The following is a 16,304-nucleotide window of genomic DNA, read 5'->3' on the forward strand; positions in this document are numbered from 1 at the left end:
AAAACATCTATTGTTTTATATATATATATATATATATATATATATATATATATATATATATATATATATATATATATATTACAAATTTTAAATTAAAATAAACAATATATATATATATATATTAAATAAGTATATTTATATACTATATTAAAATTACATATTAAATTATATATATAATATTTTTAATACTGCTATAATAAATACACAAATATCAAATAAAAAACTTTTTAAAAAGTTTCTAAAAAATGTTGAAATGTTGAATGAAATAAAGATTAATTTGAAGTACCTGAATTACTAAAACTGAAATAAAAATAAAAGCTAAATAGAATGTAGTTTTTTTTAAAGACGAAAAACTAAAAAAAGACAAGCATATTAAAATGAAAACTGAAAATATAAAAATAAAAGCTAACTCAAAATGTTAATAAACACTATAACAGTATATAAATAATACTAAAATAACACTGTTCTCTAAATAGATACACTTACAGTCAATACACTGCAGTCGATTCAATCCTGCCTCATCCTCTCGTTTATCAAGCATCATGTGACCTTTAACCCCTGACACATGTAAGACACGCAGCAGTCGCTCACAGGTGTGAAGGTGATGATGAAGGACTTCACTGGTTCTTCAGACTGGATGAAGAGACTCCAGCGTGTAGCGGCATAACTCTTTCCCGCTGAGAGCAGATAAACTAGAGCAGGGATCCTCATGCTGTAAATCAAACGCTTTACAGCGCTACTCGGAGTATTTTACACTTCTCCAGCAGTCTGATACAATCCTCTACACATGCGGGAAATCTGCTGGGTTATAATAAACTGGTCAGAATCCAAGCAATATTACATGGTACCTGTTTAGGTATAAAACAGCATTTATTTTATCTTTATTTTTTTATCTTTAGTACAAAAAAATAACTGCACAAATCATATTCTTAGGAGTTTCTGCGGTTTTCAAGGTATCTAGAAAGGTTTATTACATCAATTCTTACATAAATTATCACATTTTATTGTCAAATTATTGAATTTATATTTTAAAAAATGTACACAGTAATTCATTTTGCGTATTTTTCATGAAAAAAAACACAATATACAGTATATAGTAAAAAATCATATTTAAAATACAAAAGACAGTTTTTACTATATAGCATATTTATATATTGTATATATTTATATACTATATATATAGTAAAAACTGTCAGTGTGCTGTTGACAGATGTTTTTTATTCAGGCTGACCTATTAATACCAAATAATTATAATTTAATTTACATGTTACCTGACAAAACTTTTTTTCAGTGTAATTAAAAACAAAAACAGTATAAAAAATTAACAAAAATTAATTTTTAAGGTTATTTAAAATATTTTATTAAACATTATTATTAAAAATAAGTGTTATTTGACAACATTATTAATTATTTGAATTCTTTTAATTGTTAATTTTGTTTTTAATTGTTTTGTTTGCTTTTCATGAATGAAGCACAATGCTTTACAATATTAAACAACAAAGTATAGACCCAAGAACATAAAGAAATATGTAAAATAACAATAATAGACTAAATTAATGTAAACATAAAATAAAACATGCATACGAATGCAATATATCTAAAACCATGATTTTTTGCATGGGACACGTGCATGTTTTGTATGCTTAAATCATATGTATATTCACACAAATGCAGCCTAACATGAAATGCAGATCGATTAAGCACAGTTTTTCTCTCAACTCAGCTGGTGCCAGTCCAACACAGAAAACTGCGTCAGGCATCTTTAGAGAGAAACAAACAGTTCAAAGTCTCGCCAGTGGCCAGAAGCGCTTCATGGCCAATTACTGTAGGACTTTAGCAGAGACGAGTACAAAACCAAAAGACAAGAATCATCTCTAAAGGAGGAGAGACATGAAATAATGAAGCTTGTCAGCCGGTTAATCCACAGACAGACAGACAGACTGATAGTAAGACAGACTGCTGACGTGCTAATCATCATCATCCACACCGATAACTAACAAATATAGCTGTCTATATGATGCATATGAGCCTGCCGAGCATCTGACTGTCAACCGGCTGGCAATGCGAGTGTTAACCGGATGTGTGGTTGCCATGGTTACTCCGTCCGGCATACCGGGAGACTCAAACTAACCGTGGAGGGGAAAAAAAGCTTCAATGTCTTTTGCATATGGATATCGGTTCACACTCGGTGGTGGTGAGACTCTGCGTTTAACACATTTCTGTTGCAGCTTTTTGAGGTCTGCTGAGAAACAACAAACGTAAAGATCGAAAAATATACTATTTTTTATAAATGTACAAAATAGGGTTTTATACTGTAGGAATAACAACTGTAACATTTTTCATTAAAATATGTTTAAAATAATTCTTAAATATTATTATTCAAAGTAAGTGGTTATTATTTTTGATTTCACTATTATCAATTATTTGATTTTTTTTACATATTAAATAAAGAATAACTGGCACTAAAAATGATTCGCATTTTAAATAAATGTACAAAATAGGGTTTTATAGGGAATACAACTGTAAGGTTATTAATCAGAAATATTTTTAACATTTAAAATTTTTGTTACCAATTTTTTTAATTTTTTAATTTTAAATAAAGAATAACTGGGCTGGCACTAAAAATGATATGCATTTTAAATAAATGTACAAAATAGGGTTTTATAGGAAATACAACTGTAAGGTTGTTAATCACAAATATTTTTTAAATTATATTTAAATATTATTATTATTAAAAACAAGTGAATATTATTTTTTATTTGAGTATTATCAATTACTGAATTTCTTTTAATTGTTAATTTTAAAAATAAAGAATAACTGGCACTAAAAATTATATGCTAAAGATGCAAAACAAGAAGGACTTTTAAATTATAAACTAAACGAATATTTTTCATTCGGATCTGACCTCTTTTATTTTTGCAACCTAATATATTCAAGCAGATTTAGTCATATTAAATCATTTGGAACAAAACCAGATTCACAAACTCACACATTACCTGACAAAGCAATTTTACAGTACAATTTACATATATATATACAAAATATGATTTTATAGGGAAAACAATAGTAAGATTTATTAAAAATATATTTATAATTATTATTAAATATTATTATTATTATTATTATTATTATTTAAAAGTGTTATTGGACAATATTATTGATTATTAATTTTTTTATTGTTACACTTAAAGAATAACTGGCATTAAAAATGATCTTATGCAAGGATTGTGTCAATGTGCTGTTGACAGATGTTTTTCTCATTATATATTCCTATTATATTCAATCTGATTCAGTTACATAAAATTATTTGGAACGAAACCAGTGACTTTACATGTTACCTGACAAAACATTTCCAAATGACTTCTTTTTAATTTAATGATCACATTTGCACTGTAATTGCAGAAACACAAATTCTGTCACATTCTATCAAGCCAAACACTCTTGAAGGCGCTTCCTATCAGCATCCGTCTGCGAGTCACGCAAGGAGAACAGACGATAAACACAAAGAAACTGAGAGCCTTCCTTTGTTTGACTGTTTCTCTCTCTCTCTCTCTCTCTTTAACTGCCCATAACATGTCTATGGAGGACGGCCGAGGGGGGCTGGGAAAGACCTCCTGCAGACCAACGGAGCGACAGAAGACGTACAATTAAAGAGAGAGATGGAGGAGAATAACAGCAGGTTTCTTTTCCTGTGAAATTTGATTTTCATGAGTGAAAGTCATTAACAATGCAAGTAAAAGACCTACAGTATAAGGATACTAAACTGCTATTGTTTCAGTGCAGTGTTTTTCCCTGACCCAAGAGCTCTAGTTTTGTGAAAATGAATTTCTTTATATCCTCCACTGAAAATAATAATAATAAATTACATTTACTTTTTTTTTCTAAAGATGATGTGAAAAAGAAGTTATTCTGAAGACACAACTATGTACAGTATATACAGTTCAAGTCAAAAATATATGTAAAATGACTAATTTATTTAATAATATGACTAAATGAAGTACATTAGATTACATCAATATCAAGTTTCACCCGTGCAAAACTCACTAGCAAGACACATGATTTGAGGAATCATTCATGCCTGAACAATAGCGGTAGTGATGCTTGACTTAGCAAACACCACTAAACATCAATCTCGGCTCAACAGAAATAATAGTAATGAAGATCTGACATGTAAATATACTGTATACTAAATACATTAGCAAGACAAAAGCATTACAGAAACCCCAGGAACAGTCATTGATATTCGCACAAACACATTCTCTCGGTGTAAACAGCATCTGATTCAGTAATGAGACAGCAGTGAGTGGATCAGGAGCTGTCCAGTGCTGAAACACACTCACACGTCATTACTATAAAATAAAATAGAGGATTTTATAGGGAAAACAATTTTAAGCATAATTAATTTTTTTATATTATTAAATATTATTATTAAAAATAAGTGTTATTTGACAATATTATAGATTATTTGATTTTTTTATTGTTAATCATAAAGAATAATTGGCATTAAAAATTATTTACTGACATTGAAAAGATAGAAGACACAAAAGAACGAGGATTCAAAAACTGACACTGAAATAGTATGTGAAAGTTTATGCAACTATATAAAGTAAGGTTATTTCAAAATCACAAGTGTGAAATTGCTTAACCCAGGCTTAAAAAGGTGTCAAACTAGTTTGAAGTGCACTGTGCAAAGCTAAAAGATTTCCATTTCTATTAATTTATTATTTAATCAGGCACGATACACATTAATAATAATAAAATCAAAATGAAATGTGATAGATTTAAGCAGCATGGCTAATTGTCATCTGTAGTCCCAGGGCACGCTGATGTTTTAAGAGAAATCAATACATAAGATTTTTTTGGAGAAACCACAATTACTTTTTATGCCTTTTAATTCTGATGGGAGTTTTTCCATGCTCATGGTTTATGTAGCACTTAGATATGTGTCAATATAGCTCTTGCTGCTCATAAAAAGACTGAATTTCCAATTATTAGATGTTACATCTAGTTCAAAACTCACAGCCTTATTCCCACAGCAATGCTTATATGCACCGTAAACAGCAATAATAATAATAACTAAAGAAAAAGACAAATGTTCCTAGGGAAGACTTCTATTCCCAAACCTCATTTACTGTATATTCTACACACACACAAACACACACACAGTCTGAGTCAGTCTGATCTGAAATGCTTCAATCCTTCATGTCTTCTATTGAACTTGATGCCCTCCAGCAGGGCAACATCAATTATCCACAATCCCATATAGGAAAGAAAAATCACAAATGAGATCTCTGTACAATCTGAGCAGTTTCTCCTAGATGGTAATGAGATTAAAGGGAGGCCAATGGAGCCGTTTGCTAAAGTCTCCTGCTCTTAAATGTGCCTCCTCTAGAGCTTTAGGCCACCAGCTCAACTGTGTTTCAAACTCTGACCAAATTCTGCCATCGAATGCTGCCTGACAACTACTGGCTCATTTGTTTTCTGCTCATAGTCTTTGGGCAAACATCTGAGACAAACCCATTTTTTTTATTAAATTTACATTGGTCAGAATAAGTGTGAGCAACAAACATTTCCTCTGGGGCTGCTACAACATTTACATGAACTTCTCAAATGAATAATAATAATAACTAAAGAAAAAGACAAATGTTCCTAGGGAAGACTTCTATTCCCAAACCTCATTTACTGTATATTCTACACACACACAAACACACACACAGTCTGAGTCAGTCTGATCTGAAATGCTTCAATCCTTCATGTCTTCTATTGAACTTGATGCCCTCCAGCAGGGCAACATCAATTACCCACAATCCCATATAGGAAAGCAAAATCACAAATGAGATCTCTGTACAATCTGAGCAGTTTCTCCTAGATGGTAATGAGATTAAAGGGAGGCCAATGGAGCCGTTTGCTAAAGTCTCCTGCTCTTAAATGTGCCTCCTCTAGAGCTTTAGGCCACCAGCTCAACTGTGTTTCAAACTCTGACCAAATTCTGCCATCAAATGCTGCCTGACAACTACTGGCTCATTTGTTTTCTGCTCATAGTCTTTGGGCAAACATCTGAGACAAACCCATTTTTTTTATTAAATTTGCATTGGTCAGAATAAGTGTGAGCAACAAACATTTCCTCTGGGGCTGCTACAACATTTACATGAACTTCTCAAATGTTTTTGCAGTTATGCAGTTGCTCGGGTGTTGTGGGTGGTTGCCAGGGCATTGCTACAGTATGCAGCAGCTAAACTGATATGGGTGGTTTCTACCCATCTATCAACATTCTTTTTAGTAGACTACAAAATTTTGTTGGCATTATTGGAATTGCATTGGCATGGTTCAAATCTTACTTATCTGACCGTCATCAATTCGTAGCAGTGAATGAAGAGGTATCATATCGATCACAAGTACAGTATGGAGTACCACAAGGCTCAGTACTAGGACCGCTGCTTTTCACGCTTTACATGTTACCCTTGGGAGATATCATTGGGAAAGTTAGCTTTTACTGTTATGCTGATGACCCTCAGCACTATATTTCTTTGCAGCCCATGATACATACCAATTACCAACATACCAACTAGAACCAGGAAGTATGACCATATTAGCCCGGTTCATAATTTTTTCAAGTGAACGCTCGAAATACATTATTTAGGTAACACTTTACAATAATTAACTAACACGTTAATAAACTTTAATACATTAACTAACATTAACTAATCGAACCATATTTTAAAGTGTTACAATTATTTGTTATTAAAGCATATATATGTTCACAAAAACACTGTTAAATTAAACAGAAAAGCAAACTGGTGTGCATGATTGGCGCGGCAGCCAATACAAATAATAACCGTTTTCTTACCTAAATCCTGCCTTTGGACCAGGCTCGGTTGCAGAATCACATCTGTGCTTCTGAAATTATTATCTTTTTCTATATAGTGTAGTAGCAATCTCTGTGTCGTACGTGGTCGCTTGTCAAGCATGAAAAACCGTAGGCCTATATCGTATACAGCATGCAAAGAGTGCTCCCTTTTAATTTATTAAAAACTGTCACTCATTCATCACGATCTAACAAAGTTCCAAAAAAAAAAAACAATGAAACTTTTTAAATGTCTTTGTTAGAAAGAAGTTACACGCATGATAGAACTCAGCACTGGACAAAAAACGGTGACTGGAGCGGTGAGTGCGTGGATTCCAACCTAAACACCTCTGATTGGCCATTGTGCTTTAGAAATCAACAAACATATCTGTGATTGGCTACATTGCTCACTGCTGCAAAAATGCAGTGTAAAATAATTTGACGGTTTCCAAAGCAGAAGGGCAGATACACTGGATTGTTTGCCAAATCTATTTCATTATGCTATTATTATGAAGAAAACACATCCTAGACCAGGAGTTATGGGCAGCTTTTCCATCTAAAAGTAATCAGAAGCAACAGCAGTATGAGTAAGACTATAATACACGTTAAACTCAAGTCCGACCGTCCCCCTCGGTCCGAAGGGGGGCACAGGGCCTGCCAGAGACAGATCCCCTGCGAAGACCTCGTCAACTAGACGGCCATCGAGACAAGACCATGGGAACCTGACAAGTCCTCTGCACAATCTGACCTGTGTTGCAGCCTGGAATTAAACTAAGCCATGCTAGTTTTGTCTGGCCAGAGGAGAACTGGCCCCCCGACTGAGCCTGGTTTCTCCCAAGGTTTTTTTTCTCCATTTCTGTCACCAATGGAGTTTTGGTTCCTTGCCACTATCGCCTTAGGTTTGCTTAGTTGGGGACGCTTGACTGATTGCACAGACACTATTGGAAGAGAGCTGAACTGGATGATAACATCACTGAATCATCAAGGATTCCAACCTAAACACCTCTGATTGGCCATTGTGCTTTAGAAATCAACAAACATGTCTGTGATTGGCTACATTGCTCACTGCTGCAAAAATGCAGTGTAAAATAATTTGACGGTTTCCAAAGCAGAAGGGCAGATACACTGGATTGTTTGCCAAATCTATTTCATTATGCTATTATTATGAAGAAAACACATCCTAGACCAGGAGTTATGGGCAGCTTTTCCATCTAAAAGTAATCAGAAGCAACAGCAGTATGAGTAAGACTATAATACACGTTAAACTCAAGTCCGACCGTCCCCCTCGGTCCGAAGGGGGGCACAGGGCCTGCCAGAGACAGATCCCCTGCGAAGACCTCGTCAACTAGACGGCCATCGAGACAAGACCATGGGAACCTGACAAGTCCTCTGCACAATCTGACCTGTGTTGCAGCCTGGAATTAAACTAAGCCATGCTAGTTTTGTCTGGCCAGAGGAGAACTGGCCCCCCGACTGAGCCTGGTTTCTCCCAAGGTTTTTTTTCTCCATTTCTGTCACCAATGGAGTTTTGGTTCCTTGCCACTATCGCCTTAGGTTTGCTTAGTTGGGGACGCTTGACTGATTGCACAGACACTATTGGAAGAGAGCTGAACTGGATGATAACATCACTGAATCATCAATGAACTGCCTTTAACTGAAAAATTGACTGTTTGCTATTGCATTATTGCCAAACTATTTATTGCATTATTGACCAACTATTTTCCTGTTTGACACTGTTAGCTTCTTTGGCACAATCTGTATTGTATAAAGCGTTATTTAAATAAAGGTGACTTGACTTGATATGGGTAGGTGGTTGCCAGGACGTTACTATGCAGTTGCTAAGTCAATATTGGTGGTTGGTTGCCAGGGTGTTGCTATGCAGTTGCCAAAGATTTGCTAAGCCATTGTGTTTGCTTGCCAGGGCATTACTATGCAGTTGCTATGTCATTATGAGTGGTTGCCAAGTTGTTTATGAGCAGTTGCTAAGGCATTGCTATGCAGTTGCTAGGGTGTTGGAGGCTGGTTATAGAGCATTTCTATACAGTTGCTAAGGTGTTGTGTGTGGTTGCCAGGGCATTGTTATGCAATTGCTGTGTCGATATGGGTTTTTGCCAGGGAATTGCTATGCAGTTTCCAGAGAGTTGATATGCAGTTGCCAAGGCATTTTGGGTGGTTTCCAGGATATTGGTATGCAGTTGCTAGGGTGTTGTGTATGGTTGCCGGTGCACTGCTAGGCACTTGGTGGATCGATATGGGTGGTTTTCAGGGCATTGTTATACAATTGCTAGGGCATTGTGGGTGGTTGCCAGGGTATTGCTATGCAGTTGCTAGGGTGTTGTGGGTAGTTGTGTGTGGTTGCTAAGGGACTGCTATGCAGTAGCTAGTGTGTTGTCAGTGATTGCCATGGTGTTGCTATTATAAAGTTTTTGTAGTAACCGTGTTCATCACCACAGCAGTGATTCAGCAGATATTAATGAACTGATGTTCAGCTTAATTAAACCAGCATGAACTTTGACAAACATCATCAGAGATTCTGCATGTGTGCTCAGCAATCCTCTATAATGAGAGACTGTATGGGGCTGATTTCACTACTCATACAACCTGCCATATCTTTTTAAAAATAGAAAACTCTTCCAAAAAGAATTTCACAGCCTGAAAATATTTTTAAGAGTTAGTTTATGCAAAAATAAACAAAGTCATAATTTTCTCACACTCATGTTGTTCTAAATCATATGCCCTATTTCACAAAGCACAAAGGCTGCTCTTTTCCAGCAAAATTAGGGATGGGCGATATACCAGTAGACACGATTAACCGGTAGAAATTTGTCAATTCGGTAGAGATTTTGGACTATCGTCTCTATTACGGTTACACGCTCACATGATGTTGCTGTGCTACGTGGTCACAAAAACGTACAGTTAGCACACGTTTTTAAGCATTAAGATTTATAAACAAGTGATTTTAAGCCATTGAAATGCAATCAGCCGCGAAAGAGAGCTCATTTCGTTATATGCACGTGCTGTCTGAGAGACTGTTTCTGAGTGCTGTCAGAGAGGCACGCACACGTGAAGACAGTGCTCATAGCGCTGGAGCATTGAACCAAGTTATTTTTGCCGCTTTATAGGCCTTGAATGGTTAAATACACACAACTGTATATGTGCAAGTATCCTTGTAAACACAGTAATTTAGGTCTTAAGTGAAAGCAAACAGCTGAGAAAAAAACACATGTGTAACAATATATTGGATCCAGGCAGCTCTTAAAGTGACAGCAGTCTAATATTCCTGCTGTCTGTCATTCATGTTAATCAAACCACAAAAGAGAGAAAATCTCTCAACGCTTTGACAAAATCATTTTTGTAACTTTAATGAGAATAAATATATATTTAATTTACACAGTGAAGAATATGCAGTGTTTTTATACATTTGATTACCTTATATAATGCATGTAGCCTTTCTTATTTATTTGTTCTACTATAGTTTTTGTCCTATTGCTTGTAATTAGTTTCTTAACATTATTTAATCGTTGACTGTTTACTTGTCTTCAGTGAGCTTGAGTCTTTTGTTTTTTAATTTAGGCTAGTATTAGTTTTTTTGTGAAATTGTCAATGAAATTTCTTTGGTATCAAAAATTTTGTGATAACTATACTGTATTGTGATATATATCGTTACCGAGAAATAAAATAACTCATATCACGATATAAGATTTTGGTCATATCGCCCACCGCTACAGCAAATGAATGAATAAAACAGCCTTGAAGCTGCTAAAAGTATCCTTAAAACTTAGGAGGTGCAGTATATTTCAAGTCTTTAGAAGCCATACGACAGAAATGTAAGCCACTATTCACTGAAAATGTTCTGCTCTAAAATCTCTTTCAGATTGCATACATTCATATGACTCATTAAGATGCATGTTGCCAGGTTGAAGCCAATAACAAACCATTAACATCTGCAAGTACCATTTTTTGGTACTTTTATGGTGGGTTTTTTTCTGTAATTTTTGTAGCCTGTCCTCTTTTACTTTCATTGCATGGAAGAAGCAGCATGAACATTCTTTAAAATATCTCCTTTTGTGTTCTGCAAAAGAAAAGAAACTCATATGGCTTTAGAGCACATGAGGGTGGGTAAATGATGAGATGAGAATATTCATTTTTTGGTTGAATTTTCCCTTCAGGAGTAAATGCATAACAAACTAACCACTGAATAAAGCTGAAAGGTTCTGAAAGGAAGAGCCGTGTTTCTGTTGGCTTGTGTCTGGCAGGCTGCCAGAGACCCTCCTGTGAACTCACACACATCCAGACACAATTAATTATGCATGAGCGTGTCCTGTGTTCTTGAGACGCTCGCGTGTTTGCACACAAGTTTACAAGTGTTTGTTTCTGTGATTTTTCTGACTTTTTTTTTAAATAAATGTGCTGTTTGCACAAGTAAAACTTACCAGCCTTCTAAGGAGTTGTGGGTGGTTGCTATGCAGCTGCTAGAGTATTGTGGATGGTTGCCAGGGCATTGCTGTGCAGTTGCTAAGGCGTGCCTACGCAATTGCTAGGACATTGTGGGTGGTTGCCAGAGTGTTGATATACAGTTGCTAAGCTGTTGTGAGTGGTTGCCAAGGCATTGCTATGCAGTTGCTAAGGTGTTGCTATGCAGCTGCTGCGGTATTGTGGATGGTTGCCAGGGCATTGCTGTGCAGTTGCTAAGGCGTGCCTATGCAGTTGCTAGGGCATTGTGGGTGGTTGCCAGAGAGTGTTGCTATACAGTTGCTAAGGCATTGTAGGGGGTTGCCAGGGTGTTGCTATGCGGTTTCCAGGGCATTGCCATGCAGTTGCCAAGGTGTTGCTATGTTGCTGCTAGGGTGTTGTGGAGGGTTGCCAGGGTGTTGCTATGTAGCTGCTAGGGTTTTGTGGCTGGTTTCCATGGTGTTGCTGTGCAGTTGCCAGGGTATTGCTATGCAGTTGCTAGGGTATTGTGGGTGTTTGCCAGGGCATTACTTTGCAGTTGTTAAGTCCATTTCATATTATATTTTTTGATATTTTGCTCTCTTTTGCTTAGTTAAACTTTGTCTATGCTCATTGGCAGAGAGTTCAGTATGCAGATGGTCAGCAGTATAAACCAATCAATACAGCAGAGTGTTTAAACCCAGAGTAGCAGCATGTTTGTTAAAGAAACATCATGTCCACGTCATTTCATCAGCTGCTGATCCATGGAGATGAAGGACTTGGCAAATACAGACTAAACACTGAGCAAACAGATGCCGTCACACACACACACTGAACACAAACACCGAGAAACAAGGTTTATAAGGGACACTGTGCTCATGAACGCACCGATACAGAACAATGAACAATTCACAATGAAGCTCTGAATTTTAGACACTTTAGGTAAAATCAGACAGTTTTATGTGAAATAAAAACAGGCTACTTTTGATTCTTTAAATTGGACAAAATAGGACATTTTCCGCTTCCGATATCAGCCAAATCTGAACAGTTATGATATTTTCAGAAAATTCTAAATCCAGGTGACATATCCATGCAAAGTCATAGTTCACCCCAAGATCTAAAATTATATTTTGCATAAAGAAAAATAAAAGAAAATTCATCCCATTAAGCTATTACGATATTTCAGATTTTCACATTATTTTCAAGACAATTAAACATTTAAAAATTAAACAAAAAAATGCAAAATATATATATATAATTAAAAGTAAAAATAATAAATAACAATTATAATTCTCATTACTGTAAAAATACAAATTCAAAATGTTTAATTATTATTATTATTTTAATTATTTTGAGTATTTTATATTGATTTTTAAATTAAAATCAATATACTGCAAATGCATCCCATCCCATCCCTGAAACACAAAAGCTGACCAGATTGTTTGGATTTGTGAACTATACATAACACCTGACCTTGAGCCTTAATTTCTCTGACCCGTTCACCCTTCGCTCCCTTCACCCCTAAAACACCATCTCATTATCAGACTCCAATAAATCCAACCCCATTAATCCTCTTATTTTCACCCTAACCTCTCATTGTGGCCCTCTAAACCCACACACCCATTTTAGGCCCACGATTAAACCCAAAAATCACAAATTGCAGACAATCCCAAAGGAAATGCTGATGGAGAATCCTGGCAGCTGTCTGAGTGGCCTGTTATTATGATGTCACAGCACTGCGGTCAGTGTGTCGTACAGGTCTGAAGAGCCTCCACATGCTCGGCGGGGTTGTGAAGAGGTGCCGGGATGAATAATAAATGCCCGCAGCTGCCAGGGACTTTTTGATCTCCAGCAACTTCAGTACGGCTGCCACAGGGAACGAGATCTTAGCCTCTTGCGCAGAACCGCAGCTGGCTGTCCAGCACACTTACTAATGCTCACCGATACTGATATCTCTCTTCTGCTATAAAGGAGCAGCGAGAGCATTCATAAGCTGATATTTACAGCACCCCCTCATCTGTACAAGACTACAGCTTCAGCAATCAGCTGATCGGAGCAGGAACTATTTCTGTCTGATTTGACTCTTAAAAACTGGTTAATTTGGACATTGCAACACACAAAAAAAACATTTTGAAGTAGTAATTTTATGGTGTATCATTGCTTATGATTGTAACTTAAGTAAACATTTACATGCATTCTTTGTTTAATATCTTGATTGCAATGGTGGGATTTTGGCATTTCTTATTCTTTTCTAGCGTGTGGACTGTTTTTATTACATATTATACATTTGGCAGGCACTTTTATCCAAAGCGACTTGCATTAAAGGAAGTGTCTTATGCTGTAATTTTAGCTTAAATATTTGTATGCATTCTTCGTGCAGTATCTGGCAACTTGCAATGAAATGAGGAAATATCTTTTGCAATGATTTTCTTTGTTGGATATCTTGTGACTTGCAATGCAATAGTGGGATTTTGGCATTTCTTATAATAACTTTTACTGCACTGTTCTATCTGTCAATCTTATTACATTTATGCATTTAGTACACTGTAAAAAAATATTCCGTAAAATTTACGGTAAAAAAACGGCAGCTGTGGTTGCCAGAATTTTACCGTAAAAAATATAATAGCAAAATTTTAGGTTCTATGGTTTTAACTTAAATTTACAGTTAAATTCCATACATACCATGACATAATGTTAATATACCAACCTATTGAAGTACTGAAATCTGTTTTGTACCTTTGTAATACACTGATAACCACCAAATGCAGGAGGTGATGAGAAAGTCACATGATGAACCAAAGCCCATCACAAGCAGCTTTTAAATAATAACATATATAGAAGGTGCACAGTGTCATTCACACAAACACCAAACACCATCACGGTAACACACATGAAACTGAAATAATGCAATAAACAATCATTTAACAACATTAGGTGTAACACACAACCCTAATATACAAAACTGATAAGAAAAAATTAAGAAGAAACAGTTATTTCAACAAAAAAACATCAAATTTGAAATGTAATGCAGGGAATTCTGGGAATGTCAATTTACGGTTATTCACTGTAAATTATACGGTCTTTTTCACTTCCAAAAACGGTATACTACCGTAAAATTAATGTCCAATACATGTAATGTTCAATACAGTTTTCCACCGTATATAGTAGGGGAATTTACCGTTAACCATTTAACAGGATTTTACTGTAGCATTTTTACAGTCTTTTACCGTTGGGTTAGGGTTAGGGCTTTTATCCAAATCAAAGTGCAAAAGAGGAAGTATCTTATGCTGTGACTTTAACTTAAATATTTGGATATTTCATGCAATGCAGTGGTTGGATTTTGGCATTTCTTATAACTTCTACTGTAGTGTTATATATTTCTATTCTTTTCTGCTTTTCACTTCTGCTAACTTGTGCACTAATCTATCTTATTACATTTACATGTATGTATTTAGCTGTTGCTTACAAATGCATTTAGCAGAGACTTACAAATGAGGAAGGCTCTTATATTATGATTTTTAACTTTAAAAATGTACATGCATTCTTTGTTCCATATCTTGCAACTTACAATGCAATAGTGGGATTTCTTATAATAACTTCCACTGTATTGTTCCATCTTTCTATTATTTTCTGTATTTCACTTATACTAATCTTATTACATTTATGCATTTAGTAGATGCTTTTATCCAAAGCAACCTGCAAAAGAGAAAGTATCTTATACTATGATTTTAACTTAAGTAAACAATTACATGCATTCTATGCATTCTTTGTTCAAAATCTTGCGACTTGCAATGCACTGGTGGATTTTGACATTTCTTAATGCCTAATAACTTTACTGCATTGTTCTATCTCATACTTAAACTATTATGACTCTTTTCATTAAAATGTTTACAATGTTCTATCTATCCTTGAATAAAACCATCTGCTGAATAAAAAATGTTAAATGTAAATACATTGGACATCCGTCAGTTTCTTGTGGCTCCTTTAGATTTCTAAAGTATTTCCAAAAATCTCCCACAAAGACGATGCAATAACATTCACTATGATTGCACACATGTGCAGATGCTCAAACAGAACGAGATTTACCCATTCAAACAATCAAGTCATGCAAGCAGAAATTACAACTTGCTGCCCAAACCAGATTTGGATGAGATTACAGACATCTGGTAAAATCGGATTTGAAAGATCCACTAAATCAGATATCCACCAAAACCCCTACTGCGCATTAATCCGCAAGCAATAGTTAAGAGAAGGTTTCCTTTTTACCTGGAGTTGTTCAAGTTGTTAGAGCTCAGAGTCCACACCGGCTGAACGGATGAAGATCAGCTGAGCCGAACCGAACCAAAGTGCGGATGCTCCGGTGCCACTGGCGGAGAGAGAGCCAATCCGATCCGAGTCTGCTCGAACTTCAGTCACATGAAATGAATTGAACTCCACAAATGAAGCTGTAATTGCTCCCGAGCAGTTTCCGACGGTAAAGCAATGACAAGCACCGGGCACATCCGCGGACGAACGGGCACAGGAGAGACGCGCGCAGATTGACGCCGGCCTCTCCGCAGCGGCGCCTCCGTCTACTGAGAGATCAGAAACAAAAGCGTGCTGAAGAGGAAGAGGAGCACTAAACCACAAAACCCCCTCCCGAACCCGAGAGAGAGAGAGAGAGAGAGCGAGAGAGAGATGCATTCACATTTGAACGGAACTCCTGGGAGAATACATCAATAGCTACATCATGAGTGTTAACTAATCATTTTAGGCTCCTATTTAATTATAAAATAGCTAAACATTTATTTATAGTTAAACATTTACTGTATATTATGGACTACAGTGCACTGAATTTTTAATGTTTTTAATCTGGATTTAAGTCCAATTAAATTAATATGACTGAATTTACCCGAATACGCGAAAATTCGACTACTAAAAAGGTCTATTATCCACTGTGTACAATTTTTTTTTTGAGATTTTGCCATTTTTTTATGTTTGGGAGACATAACAAATTTTTTATATTTTCCAGACAACAAGAAAATGTAAG

General features: G+C 35.6%; 1 protein-coding gene across 1 annotated transcript in view; it reads right to left on the minus strand.

Moving 5' to 3' along the window:
• Nucleotides 1-15,850, minus strand: part of LOC107596285 (neurocan core protein-like) — a 38,770-nt gene extending 22,920 nt beyond the window's left edge. Inside the window, exon 1 of the mRNA XM_016286980.1 lies at nucleotides 15,542-15,850. The gene's annotated coding sequence lies outside the window, so the exon portion shown is untranslated. The remainder of the gene's footprint in view (nucleotides 1-15,541) is intronic.
• Nucleotides 15,851-16,304: the final 454 nt, after the last annotated feature.

The sequence above is a fragment of the Sinocyclocheilus grahami genome, unplaced genomic scaffold (assembly GCF_001515645.1).
Source record: "Sinocyclocheilus grahami isolate Dianchi unplaced genomic scaffold, SAMN03320097.WGS_v1.1 scaffold216.1, whole genome shotgun sequence".
Classification (NCBI taxonomy): Eukaryota; Metazoa; Chordata; class Actinopteri; order Cypriniformes; family Cyprinidae; genus Sinocyclocheilus; species Sinocyclocheilus grahami.